The sequence below is a fragment of the Phoxinus phoxinus genome, assembly GCF_949152265.1.
Source record: "Phoxinus phoxinus genome assembly, chromosome: 3".
NCBI classification, from domain to species: Eukaryota; Metazoa; Chordata; class Actinopteri; order Cypriniformes; family Leuciscidae; genus Phoxinus; species Phoxinus phoxinus.
Window position 1 is genome coordinate 12,843,174 of NC_136878.1, and position 15,109 is coordinate 12,858,282.

General features: G+C 38.1%; 1 long non-coding RNA gene across 1 annotated transcript in view; it reads left to right on the top strand.

Annotated features, from left to right (window-relative positions):
* The first annotated feature begins 3,026 nt into the window (after positions 1 to 3,026).
* The window catches only part of LOC306995938, a 51,811-nt gene continuing 39,728 nt past the window's right edge, over positions 3,027 to 15,109 (top strand). Inside the window, exon 1 of the long non-coding RNA XR_013796954.1 lies at positions 3,027 to 3,158. This is a non-coding gene — a long non-coding RNA (uncharacterized lncRNA). The remainder of the gene's footprint in view (positions 3,159 to 15,109) is intronic.

Sequence of the window (15,109 nt, forward strand, 5' to 3'; positions counted from 1 at the left end):
CCCTAATGACTTGAACGATCTCATGGGTGAGCGAGGTCAGAAAGACCTGTTTAACGGAGCAGATATAGTGCTGATCAGGCGCAGTTATAAAAACCCTAATCAGAGCGGCTCTTTAAGAAGTGAAATAAAACGTGATATTACAGATCTTAAGAAAACTTTGTGTTGGTTAATAATTCGTAGCGTTATGCCTGTGTAGATTTGCACTACTTGCTGTAATGTCAAAGCAATGTATAAAAACTGAAAATAAATAAATACGCTATACATTCAACATGAAAGATGCATTAAATTTATCAAAAGTAACTGTAAAGACATTTATAATGTTACAAAAAATGTTTATCACAATTTTCACAATAATATTAAACCGCACAACTGTTGTCAACATTGATAATATCAAGAAATGATTCCTAAAAACAAAATCAGCATATTAGAATGATTTCTGATGGATCATGGGACACTGACGACTAGAGTAGTTTTCAAAATGTTAAAGGGTTAGTTTACCCCAAATGTTTTATTCTGTCATCATTTACTCACCCTCGTGTTGTCCCAAACCCGTAAGACTTTCGTTCATCTTCGGAACACAAATGAAGATCTTTTTGATGAAATCTGAGAGCTTTCTGTCCCTCCATTGACAGCTACGCAACTTACACTTTGATGCTTCAAAAAGGTCATGATATCGTAAAACTAATTTATAATTGAGCGGTTTTAGACAAATTTTTGAGTTTGAAAAAGACTCGGTCGCTTTATATGATGAACAAATTTAATTGAGGCTTTTTAATTTAGGTTGTTTTAGTTTTTTTTTAAACAGCCTGTTAGTGTATATGCCTACTATTTTTATACATTATATATCATTTATAACTTAAGTGCATATACAGAAATTGACTTTCAGAAACTCTGTGAAGTAAAGGTGTGTCAACTGGCCCTGAATTCCCTCTTCCACTTTACTGCATTTAAATCGGGCCAGTGACAAAACGCTTTTCAGATTAATTCACTCGTTAGAACTGCACTTTAGAAAGGAGTGTCAGCTCATCAAATGAAAAGGAGAAGAGGGAATCACTTTCAGCTCATTTTACTTCTCTTTTTTCCCTCCACCTCTTCTTTCCTGTTTTTCTTTTCTGCCGGTGAGGTCATAATGGCAGTGTTTCCTCTAGAGTCATGTCATCACAGCAGGTCTAACTCTCTTTCATTCACACATTACCTCCATTCGTCTATCCATCCATCTTCCTCCTTCACTCGCAATACTTTCACTCATTCATCTCTCTTCAGTCTCTCGATCTGTGTTGCTCTCTCTCCCTCTAATTCGCTCAATAGAGAGAAAGAGAGAGACTTTGCTGATGCTTCAAGAACACTCTTCATCTTATTCCCTCCAATTCTTTTTGGCTCTTCTCTTTTTTATGCTCTCTGTCCTTTCATTTGCCCTTATCCTCTTGTTTTTTTTTCTTCTTAACATGCTTTAACCCCAATTCTCTCTCTCTCTCTCTCTCTCTCTCTCTCTCTCTCTCTCTCTCTCTCTCTCCCATTCTGTAGTTGTTCTTTATGCTAAGCTGAGCATATTTAAGTAGAGTGAGTTAATAGTCTGTGACTCTAGGGTTTAGATTTGGTAATATAAGCTCTAAGGATGACTGAGAATAGAGGATGAGTCTTTTAAAGAGACAGAGACTTCTGTAAAGCAAAAACCGGACTGTGCACCGTTCTGAAATGAGAATGCCTTTAGATTCCTGAAATGTAATTGTAATTTGAAATAAGGGAAGTCAAATTGAAATGGAATTAAATTAAAATAAATTCAATATATGTGGTATTTCCATTTATTCAAAATATTGTAGTAATTAATTTAGACTAATTATGTATTTCTTGATGTGCAAGAATAGTTTTCCCCTCGATGTATCTCTCCATGTCCAACACTCTTAAAACAATTACAGCCATCCATTTTTACTTGTACAATGCAGCAACACAAAATCTCCATATTACTGGTCCATACCTCTTTTTTTTATTTTATACATTAACACTACCATTCAATATGGCAATGTTTTTAAAAAAGAAATGAATACTTTTATTCAGCAAGGACACAAAAAAAATTATTCAAAAAAAGTGACAGTGAAGACATTAACAAAATATATATTTCAAAAACATTTTCTTTAAAAAAAATTTTTTTTAGCATTGTCTTAAAGAATTCTGAAAAAAAAATGTAACACGGCTTCACACAAAAATATTAAGATGAGTTATGGCTGCTGAAATATTACCATTTTTACTGTATTTTTGATACAGCGTTGGTGAACATAAGAACTTGGGGAACTTACCAACCCCAAACTTTTAAAAGATAGTGTATACTTATATAACACATTTTATAGATCAGTAGTATTTACAGTGGACATTTTGTGTTGCTGTTGAAAAATTCAAAAATGTTTGGTGAATTAGCCTATGTAAATTCATAATTATTAAAAATTAATGTTGATTACTGTTACATTGCTTGTGTTCGACTAATGAAATTCCTCTGTTTAGTGACTGCTGGATTTCTTGAAATTCCAGTTCAGTAAATACCAGTTTATGTCATTCCCGTTACAATTAGAATTTAGCTGTCTTTGAGGTGTGGCCAAGTCCATTTAAATTCCAATTCATTCATTGAAATCCATTCTTATATTCTTCAGGTATTCCCTACAGGGAAAAAATGTCCCCACTAGGATAGTAATTCCAGACATTTATCTTGTGGGGACATTATTTTTGATCCCCCTTTATTTTTTATTTTTTAATGTCAAAATTAAGAAAGTTTTCTGTGAGGTTTGTGTTTAGGGTTAGGGGTTATAATATACAGTTTATACAGTATAAAAATCATTATGTCTATGGAGAGCCAGTGTGTGTGTGTGCGTGTGTGTGTGTGCGCGTGTGTGTGTGCGCATGTGAGTGAGTGAATGATTGTACTGATGAAGTTAGAGATAATTTTGTCGATGTGGGCAGTGACAGTCGATACATCATTTTATCACATCTTTAACCTTTGTTTGTTTGTCTGTGTGTCTGTGTGCAAACATGTTAATCTGCCCTTGAATTATCTCTGGCAATACAATAGGGAACACAAAAGATTTGGAAAACATAGAAGAGCAGAGAGAAAGAGATGCATTCAGGAGGAGCAGAACGCTGATGATGAATTCTGATGGAAGTCTTCGACTGTAAGTCTGCGCATTTCCATTTCCATTTATTTTGAGGCAGACAGCTTCTTACCACAGCATCTTAAAAGGAACCGCATATATTGTGAAGTCACGATATTGCAGCAGGTCACAAAGGGCAGGAAACCGAGCTCCAAGAAACCATACAATAGCTCTAGGAAACCTGTACCAATTTTACTGCTATCAGTAGAATAAGAGCAGGGTTCGGTTGCAACAGTCAAAAGTTTCTGCATTGTTTTTCAACACTCACAATTTCACTGCCTTGTATATACAGATATATTTCACATCCGTTTAAAAAACCCTGGTTCCAGCGAAAAGGTCAGGATACACGGCGGGCGGGCGGCATCACCTGGCAACAGGAAATAACAATCATCAGACTGCTGCCGACACAGGTGGTCACGAACACAACAGCACTGCGCTGTAGAAAAGATTTGAGTTGAAAGCTTATACCATCAAGACTGAAAAGGATCTGTAATTGATTTTGCTGAATCAATGTTGATTTAGTTGCTGCATCAGTTTGGCCGCAAACTAGATTTGGCTGCAAAGTAGCGCTTGTTTGTGTAGCCATGACAAATCAGATGAGGACGGATTTGTGACTGTTATTGTTACTTCTACATAAATGACAATGAGACTTAAAGGGATAGTGCACCGACAAATGAAAACACTCTGATGATTTACTCGTTTATTGTTCCATCGTCCTGAAGGATTTTCTTTATCTTGTGAAACACAAAAGTAGACCGTTCACATTTGATTCTGAATATTTTGCCTGGCTGGCTGACTGGGTGATTTGTGAATCACCATCTTTCTTTTATCTTCTTTTGTTTTTCTGTTTTCTAGCTTGAAGTTTTAGTAAATTTTCAGTGAGAAATTATATCAGTCTGTCTCACACAAAACTATCAAATGGTTTCAGAAGGCTTCGAATATAGGGGACAACTGTTTTTATGGTGCGGTTTTGTACTTTCTGGGACTTCACAATCTGCTAAATTCTTACCAAATTAATAAACAAAAAGTTTTCGAAATGAATCATCAGGAATCACCATCCAGGATCACATGATCACAAATGGCAACATTTCTTCCTCGCCTTCATGTTGTTCCAAATCAGTATGACTTTCTTGTCTACTTTTGTGTTCTGCAGAAGAAAGTACAGGTTTGGAATAACAGGAGGGGGAGCATTTTAGGGTGAACTATCCCGTTAGCATTTATTTCAGGGAAGAACTGTAACATTTCATGTGTGTTTTCTGCGATCTGTTCTGCGATTTTGTTTATTTTTGTGCGTTTTTCATTGCTATGGATGGGTCTCATGTGTTTTTCTCCCTGCAGTAAAGGGTGGAAATGTTTCATGCTGTGTCTCCCGGACTTTAATCACACCTCAACCTACACAACATACGGCCCCTATTTGTGAGAGGGTGTATTCTGTGACTTGCTATATCAGTATTGATGTTCACTCATTTTAATTTCTGAAGCCTGTAAATTTGGGGATGGCTAAAAAAAAAAAAAAAAAACTCAGCGTCTTTGACAGAGTGTAAATATGACAGTTGAAATATTTAGCTTGTGTTTCTCACCCTGCGAGAAAGAGCGAATTCTTCTGTCATCTCACAGCGCTCTGACATTAGACAAAATTACACAACAGCCTGCCGCTTACCAAGCGTAATCACACAAACCAAACAACATTTGATAACCCAAATGGGTGTGTATGTGTGAGAGGGAGAGAGAGAAAGAATTGAGGGGCTTCACAGTAAGAACAGACTGTTAGGACAGATCGTACAGAAGGCTTTGAGACCATCTGCTCAGATAGAAATCATAACACACAACACAGACCTGTTTGCGTTTGGATGTTTGGATGCATGTTCCTGTGGACGAATGGACAAACACGTGCCTGAAAACAAAAGGGTAGAGGACATGTTTTAATACTTTAGTATAGAAATTTTTGTATTTAGAAATGTTGACAAAAGTATTTCTTATAATTATATTTATTTCAGCTTTTCTAATGACGAAAATGGTTTTCAGTCATTTTAGTTAACAATAACAATACTGGTTAATTGTGCCAATGTTTATTTTTTATTTCTTTTGGTTCAGCTGCTTGCATATTCATTTCAGTGCTTGACACAATAACAACAGCTTCCCAGGTACATCTGTTGGCAGCGCACAGAAAACGGAGAGCAAGATGAGCATGTGAGTGAGATAAAAACAAAGAGGAGATACACAGAGATGGAGTAAGAGGGTGGGGGGGGGGGAGTATTTTAGTCCAAATGGGTCTCTCAATCAGCGCTATTATAACCAGAGAAATCAGATAATTAATACGCTAGAGCCAGGCACCCCGCATCATGTGATTGTCCCCTTTCTCTCTCTACACACACACACACACACACACAGTTGCGCTGAACACGCCATTTTGTAAATTAGCCCATTATCTTGACTTGTTGATTCCTTCAATATTTGTTGAAGTGGTTACCATGATAAACAAACAAACCCACGCAGCAATTAAAGCTAATATCAATGTGTTTGGACGTGTGTGTGCGCGTTTATAAGCAGGTTTGGATTTATCAGTACAGAATCATCAACCTTTTGAAAGGCTTTTCATTCCAAACAGCACAAACAGAACCTTGAGGCTGTCCGAAGCAAATGCAGAAACTCCTGCCAGAACAAACAGAATAGGGACTCAAAGGAGTCCAACGCTACAGCAGGAGATTGTTCTGGTATATATTCACATTAGCCCCTGGAAATATGTTTTTATAAATAATTTACCATGGTAAACATAGCATCTGCCAAAATGGCATTTACCTACAGTTATTGTTAGAATAAACAATCTTATATTTAAAGGAAATTCCTACATACATTTGAAATTATTTTAAAGTACTTGCAACATTTGCTGTAACCATGGCATTTTGGCAGAAATCGTGGTTACTATGGTAATATTTTATTGACAACAGTACTGTATTGTATGTAAGGAAAAAAAAGTAATTTTAAGATAGTCAATAAGAAATACAGTGTCATATTTCTAATCACTGTTGATCACAAATAATGACATTATAGTAGAATATAGTATATTACATATTATATACATTATTAACTATAGTAGACATAACATTTTAGTGATTTATAAAAGGGTTAGTCATTGCTAGCAACAAGAAAAAGAGCTTTCAATGGAACTTGGCTGCCTGTATAGTAGAAAGGTGAATTATTTTTTAATCAGTGTTACCCGACTAGAGAAAACAGAGGGAAAAAGGCAGTTGTCTTCCCTTTTGCCAAATATGTAGGAAAACTTAAACTCCCATAATGCACTGGGCAAGGCCACTCACACCAGTCTGCTATGGATACGCTTGACCAGAGTCAAAGGCCATTTCTTAATATGCGTTCTTTCTTACGCGATCTTGTGTCCTTGTACTACATCATCATCAACTGTCGAAGTTCAATTCCAATACTCAATAATGCACGTACAGAGGACGCATGAAAGTGTGAATGTGTCCGGATGTGTTCTTTTTGAGGATGCATCGAAACAAACTTAAGAGAATCAAACCATTAGAAAGCTTTAAAATTCTTGTTTTTACACATGAGATTACCGCTGCAAACGCGCAAATATTATGTGACGGCTCGTAAACATTTGTCCATTTGTTTTGATTAATCTTAATGAAGTGATAACCTGAAGAAAGCCTGCAGTATTTTTATTGCCATGCGGTGAAATAAAAAGATGTAAAATCTATAGTAATATGAAATAAATCTTTTAATAGGTTGTGACATTTGTGATGTTATGTTGGATTTATTGTGCATTGGCGGCTATAATATGCTGGAACGGTCAGTTGAGCAACTAGATCGCAGCACATCTCAATTCTCACAAAGGTGTGTTCTGTGTCCTCGCATTCTTCTGAGTTTGTTCTTTCAAGGTTGCCTGGCAAAACTGGTCAAAACTGAACGCAAGTTCGTTCTGTGCATTCTTGGAACTGAGAAAAAGACAAATACTGCCTTGCTTTAGTAGGAAATACTTCTTAGCAAACTTTTTGTCATAATGGTGTCGACTTGTATTGTTCCTGCGTGCATGAATTAACGTTTAGTGGGAGTGAGTTATTTAGTTATTTAGTGAAGGATCCAGCGCATTTCAGGCAGTGGCTAAAGGCTGCAAAGAATTATAATTGTAGACAACATCTCAAACTGGATGACCACAAACACAGGGTTTTTTAGGCCAAACGTAGGGGGAAAACTGAAAGAAACTGTCCTACCCAACCGCCCGAAGCAAAACGCTGTCATGTGGAGGTACGAAAGTTATTGCCAGTGTCACATTTTCACCATAATGGGCGAAGTTACACTTTAAATGATAACATTTTGTAATGCGTTTCAGAAGCTTTCAATTTCTTTATTATGAAGATGAATAGCATCAATATTGCTTTGTCCTGTCGTGTAACACGTCTTAATTGTTTAATATTTTCCCTACGCTTCACTGCACTGGACGTTGCGGTGGCCACTGACACTAAGGGCCCTATTTTGACGATCTGAAACGCAAGTGTCAAAGTGCAAAGCGCAAGTAACTTTGTGGGCGGATCCCGGCGCTGTTGCTATTTTCCCAGCGGGATAAATGACTCTTGCGCCCGACGCAAATGTAAAAGGGGTTGGTCTGAAGTAGCTTCATTATTCATAGGTGTGGTTTGGGCGTAACGTGAAATAAACCAATCAGAGCGTCCTCTCACATTCCCTTTAAGAGCAGGCGCGCTTGTTCCATGGCGGATTGCTATTATAACGGCGGATTTGCCAGCGCACGCCAGGAGCAGTTCACAGCCGAGGAAACCGACGTTCTCGTCAGGGCTGTAAAACACAGAGAAGTGACATTGGGGATGATGGGAGAAACCCACCCAAATTAGGTTCGGTTAAACAGGCGTATAATTTGGGTAAATGTGTAGCCTAATCTAGATTTTTTTTTTTTTTTTTATCTAGATAGATCTTTTTCACATCTTCACGGACACAACAATGATTTCCCTCGTGTGTTAATATTTTTCCTTGTAATAATGTATGATTTGCAAAAATGAAAACTGCTGCATCTGTTTATATTAGAGAATCAAAGTGGATGCGCGTTAACATTATGGCCAAGCACGCGCCCTTAAAATACCATATCACTAACGCGCAACGCGCCACTGTCTTTAGACTGTTTTTTTCCTGATCAATGGCGCAATTGCTTTCTAAAACTGGAAAATAGCACCATGGAAGTTTTGCGCCGGAACACGCCTTCTCTTTGCGCTGAACCTCCCCCGCGAGCGCAAGTTCATTCCCTAATTTACCGACGTGCGTCTGTGGAGGGAAAAGTCCGCTGTGCGCGGGTGCAAAATAGGAATGATACATGCGTCGGTGTTCAAAGACAATTGCGCTGGGTGCAAGATAGGGCCCTAAGTGTGAAAGTCAGATTTACCTGCATGCACATTGTGTGGAATGGCTAAAAGGTTACTGACATTCAATCCTAATCTACGTGAAACTGCAGTAGACTAAACACCTGCTGTTTTGTGCATATGAATGATGCACTGCTGTTCCATCGTGTATTTTTAGAATTGTTGTTCAGGATGTTTGTTGAAGCTGTTTAATGTTCAGGGTTCAAACGAACCACCTACTCACACCTACAGTATGAAAAACCATCGCTAAAGAGGAGCGCTTCTGAAGGGGAAAAAGAACACACACCACATGATTTTGTCCCTAGGATGATGAAAGTAGACAGTTGTTATTCTCTCTGAAGAGTTAAACACCCGGCAGGCGAAGTAGGAGAACTTCAAATCGTGTTAAAACATATAGAGTGTTTTTAAGGGATGAGGCAAAAATGTAGCAACAGGAGAAAATGTAGCAGCTGAAATGGCAACCATGTGAATTAAATACAAAGATATGAAAATATCAAAACAATATTCCACTGTATCCCGCTTTAGAAAGCTGTGTGAGATGAGATGATACGAGAGACTAATATATAGGACGAGAGAATGTGATGGTGGAGTGTAAATCATCAAGTTTGGCTCATACTGTTAGTGACTCATTGTGCTTGGAAATGCCCAGAATTCATTCAATAAATCTGAATCATTAATCAATTAAAACCAAAAGAGCTAAAAAAAACAGATGGTTTCCTGATTGTTGAGCATCTATCTTTCATATTCGTTTGATCTGTGCAGTAAACTTCACATAGTTTTAAAGTAAATATAATGTTGTGCTTGTGACACTATTTATACCACTTGTTTCTATATGCTGTATAATTAATTCCAGTTATTTATCAAAGCAGACTCTGTTTGGACACCACAGGGGACAACTTATTCTCACACAAACTAGTACATACATGCGCGCACAATTGTTCACACAATCCCCAGGTAGCAGAGCTGTCAAATTAGTATTCATTTACGAAAATAGTGATTAAAGTCATTAAACTTCATTCATTGTTAATTGCAGCATTAAATGAGGGAGCTGATTGAAATATATTCAAATTACACAAAAACTCAGTTAAACAGTTGCAAAGTCTCTAAAAGTTCATAAACACCCAACCGATCCATCTAAATTCACCAAACCTATGTAGATAACAAAACGCATGCGTTGTAAGAACGTGTGATCAAGACATAGAAACAATACACAAGAAAATGAATAGCCTGTATATATTGTGTATATAAGAGACAAATGCCAAAGATTGGAAGAGGATTCATATGGAATACTAAGAAAAGCCATCATCTACAGAACCTTTTCAGAACAAATTCTGTTGCAAAAGACTATTTCATGGTAAAGTTGGTTGAATACATCAGACTTATCAGTATAAGGACCTGGCGTGAGTCACAGGTCAATGGCAAATAATACCCTATACGTTTACAGGTACATTGAGAGAAACAGTGTGAGCCGTTCCCGGCATGCCGTTCCCATGGCGATGCTTAGGGGCAGCCGGTGAAAAGAATACGGTGGACTGAGAGTACAAATCAATGAGCATGTCATTAAGAAGATCTTCAGGGTTACCCGAGTAAATAAGTACGTAAGTGCATATGTGAGTAAATATCAATTGTCCAATAGGAATTACAGAGATCGTACACCCACAAATGAAAAAACCTTCATCATGTTGGTCCAGTGCGAATATTCACACTGCTTTTTTTCTATACAATGCAAGTGAATTGGATGCAGAGGCTGTGAAGATTTTAAAAGAATGGAAAATTATTCTATAACCATCATAAACATAAAAAAAGTGAAGTCCTGCTTTTTGTAGCTTTGTTCACCATTTCATTGCATTGTATTAAAAAGAGCAGCTTCGGCATTAATGTCATCATGTTCCAGGAAAAAGAAAATAATGTGAGTTTTGAAAAACATGAGAGTAAATGACTTTCATTTTTGAGTAAACTTGTCCTTTACGGTGTTGGAGTCAATTTATGTTGTCGAATGGTTGCAACAGAAAAGGTTTTGGTTAAACTAAACTAAGGGTACGTTTTCACGACAACGATATGCTTAAAACTGAGAAGTTTTTCCTTTGAGTTTTCTGCGTACAGGCGACACCATTGTTAAAACGATCCCCATTCACACTAGCCTGCATGGCTCCGCCCTCCTACGTACTTCCGCTCAATTTTCATTTTCCTTCAGTACTACGTCTGGGCTTGCGGTATATTCTTGGGTTTTCTCCGATCAATTTTTTACCGGTCCAATCAGCGAACAGAGGGAGTGGTTGAGAACGATGACGTTGAGGTCGTGCGTTAGTTTGAGTTGACATGCGTCGTGAGACTCCCGACCAAATGTTAGCGATTGGTTATGGCAGATCCAGAGTGGCTCTGGGCAGATGCAGTAGTTTAAACTTCAACCGAGTACCCACCTTCAAGGAAGTTAACGCTTGCCAGACTCTCTGTACAAATGAAATGTTCGAGAGTCTGGTAGGACCAGGCTATATTCACACGGATCCACGAAAACAACTAAAAACGCTATATTCTGCTGCCAGGCCATTAGATGACGATAATACACTATAGATTGAATACGTAATACACATGTGTATGATGTCATCGTTTTCACAGATTCACGTTTTTGTTATTTACATGGAGACCCCTTTCAAAAACTTGCTCTTTGATACCCGTTTTCAGGCACCAAAAACGCTGTTGTCATGTAAATGAACGGCCAAAACACATAAAAAGTTTTAAGTTTTTTGTTGAAAACGGTGTAAACAGCCCTTCAAACCCAATGTTTCAAAAACAATTATATAAATAAATATATATATATATATATATATATATATACAATTCTGAAACTAACTTTTAAATTAAAATGCACTCGCCTATCTCAAAATCAAATGAACACACTCATGTGGAAGGGGGAATGTGTGCGTGCGTGTGTGAGCGTGCACAGTTGGTTGGTGACAACTGTTTGCTTTTTTCGAAAGACTCTGTACCTCAGTTTGAGTGTTTTTGGTAACCATGGAAACAAATGCCACAGTAACAGCGGGAAATCAAAGCCCGGATGATGAGCTGCTGAGAGAAAGTGAGGGAGAATGCGTGTGTGCGCGCATGTGTGATATAAACAGGCTCTCAAAACATGAATTTGTTTTATCTTCTGTTTGGTCCGTAAATGAAATTTGTAAAATCATAAAGTCGCTTTTCATACCACATCAGATCTCGTGCGACTAAGCCTTTTATTGTTTTGCCTCTTTCAGGAGACATAGTCTCAAGTCTACTTTTTAAAGGCCTTGAACGTTGCTGTGCGCAGATTTCTTGTACATCACACATCAATGGAGCTTTTCAATGTGATCCCACTTGTTGGGCTGAAATGTTTTCTGGATGGCTGTAGTCTCCTTATAGGAGAGGGAATAGTAACACTGATCTTGCTGTTTATTTATTGATGAGACTACTTTCTAGGCTATCAAGCTGTGTTGCTTTGCACATTACAATGAATCCAAGAACCTGTTTAAAGGAATATTTTCCTCCTTTACAGTATTTATTAACAATTATCAAAATTTTGTTTCAATTGGCAACACACCACAGATTTAGGTAATAGAGCTTATCTTGTATTTAATCTTCCATAATAATATATATTTATTTATTTAGAATTGTTATCTCACCTTTAAAGGTGCCATGTGTAAAAATTGAAGTAAAAATATCCAAAAAATGAGCTACACGCATCAAAAGAATGAGAAGAAATAAGGGCGATGATGTCATTAAAAAAATGTCAAGTTATAGTGCTGCAGAGATATCAACCTTAATTAGCATTAGCATTACTAGCCACGGCCCGACAGGTGTCGTAATACCAGTTTCGGCCATGGGAGGCGGTATGCGGGGCACATAACCACCAGCCAACCTGCAATACACGAATAACTCGCACGGCTTGTGGGCGTACTTGAACCATAGACTTGAACCTGATGTCTATCGTGTGGAAAGTACAGCCCACTACTTCATTTCAATTCAGGGAAGAGAGCGGAAGGATGGCTGAAGCCTTTGGCAAGAGACCCCTACAACCACCGCGCTCTGAAGCAGAAATCAGATCAGATAAGAAAAGGACCGCTCGTCAGGGTCCGGGCTCGAAAGCGCGGGGGACGGCGAGCGAACTGCAGCGCATAGCCCTGTTTTACAACGTTCAGCACCCATTCTGACACGCCCGGGATCGCTCCCCATGCTTTCGCACGCATAGCTAGGGGCAGAATGGTCTCCGTGTTCTGACCGCCGCACTGCGCGGGTTGGAGAAACTGAAACGGAGGTATCAACACGGCGCGCGCGCCCTCGTTGTCTGAAGAGTGCTGCTCGCTGACGACAGCAGCCGCTGTTTCACATTCAATGACTCGGTCGCTAAGGACGGAGAACAATTTGTGGCGCGAACAGGTAATTTGTAGCCTACTGTATCTTTCAACAGTGTTCGTGTTTTTTTTACTATAGTAGAGATGATCGGTTCACGTGCGCTGTCTGATGTTTACTGCATCACTCGACATGGAGAGGTTGGGTAAAGTAATAATTACAAGAGCTTCACGGACACGGTTATCAGATACAAGCATTCAACGGCCCTGTAGTATATATATATATATATAAATATAGGTTATTTGTGTTTGCGCACGTGATATCAGGAAGCAATGTAATAACGTTACCTGTAATACACACATGATGGCGATGCGCAAATCGAGTGTGTGTGTGTGTGTGTGTCACAAATCATTATTGTTTCTTCAACTTATTAAAATATATTACTTTACTGCAACTATCTGTTTCTGCTTCTTTATCATATTTATAGTGTGTGATTTATAAAATACCATATCCTACATCACATATTTTGATATGTGAGGTATACTGCCCCCATCTGGTATGGAATGTGGAGTATGACTTGATTTTTTTTGCCAGACAATTACACATGGCACCTTTAAAAGTTTCATGTTTTCTTGATTTATGGCCTGATTTAAAGAAAATATATTACACAAATTTCTTAAAGGGATAGGTCACCCCCCAAAAAAAGAAAGAAAATTCTGTCATTGTTCATTTACCCTCAAGTTGTTCCAAACCTGTATGAGTTGAACACAAAAGAAGATATTTTGAAGAATGTTGTATTTTCTTTCCTACTATGGGAATCAATGGCTGTGGTCAACTGTCTGGTTACCAACATTCTTCAAAATTTATTCTTTTGGGTTCAACAGAGGAAAGAAACTCATACAGGTTTGGTACAACTTGAGGGTGAATAAATGATGACAGAATTTCCATTTTTTGGGTAAACTATCCCTTTAAATGGTCATGTCTAGGGAAGTCCCGAGCTGATCTCAAAGATCGTATCGGGTTCCAATTAAGAATTTTTTTCAACTGATCAGCATCAGCTATCATAAGCTCGATCGTTTTTTACTCCGCTGTCACTTGAGGTTGCGTTAGACTTCCGCATTGTATTTTGACGGACGGGGTCTTAAAAATTCCGTCATAATCTATTATTGCCTGTAATTTTTATTTTTATATTTTAAAGGGGTGGTTAGGTATGATTTCACTTTTCTAACTTTAGGTAGTGTGTAATGTTGCTCTTTGAGCATAAACAACATCTGCAAAGTTACAACGCTTAAAGTTTAAAGCAAAGGAAGATATTTGCTTTTAAAGAAAAGGACTACAACAAACGGCTGGTAGGGACTACACGACATTCCTCCCGGGTTAGTGACATCACCTACCCTAAAATTTACATATACCCCGCACCCGGGAACACGCAGTCCATGTTGAGAAGAGGAAAAGTTGTTGTATAAGAGTATATGTGAGTCAGCTCAAACTTTAGCTTCCGTCTTTTCACATGCAATAGAAAGTCACTCTGTCATTTCACAACAGTTCCTATACGAGCGATAGATTACCATGACAGAATATGCTAATTGAAGATAGTTAACTCCACATCAGCAACATAAATTTATAAATTAACAATTCAGAGACGTCCTGTTGCATTCTACATGTTGTCACTTCTTCTTGAGTCTCTCCATCTTTGTCTGACTCTGTTTTAACATTAAAGGCAGAACAGTTTCTGTCATTTTAGTGTCTGCGTGAGGTAATCACAGCTGCTAACACACACACACACAAGCTCTTGAAACCCCGCCCTCTGCAGCAGCTCATTTGCATTTAAAGGGCCAGGCACAAAACGGTGCGTTTTTTGCAAACCCTCAAAAAGTGACAACTTTAACATGCTATATAAAATATGTCTGTGTGGTATTTTGTGCTAAAACTTCACACACACACTCTGGGGACATCAGAGATTTATTTTACATCTTGTGAAAAGGGTATTTTACCACCCCTTTAATGATAATCCATTTAATAGGCTCTATTTTTGTTCTCATTTTCAAGCATACAAGCATATAAGCTAGATTGTGCATTAATTTATTTATGAAGAGAAAGTTGAACAGAGACTGTGGGTCACTTTTCAGGTTTCATCATGAATATTGGTTCAATAAATCGCAATAAGCTTTGTGCAATAAGTCTCAGCTTACTAGCGCCTCAGTCACAAGTTACAATCAGATCACCCTCGGTCAATAAAAAAAAAATTCCGCCAATGACGGAAAG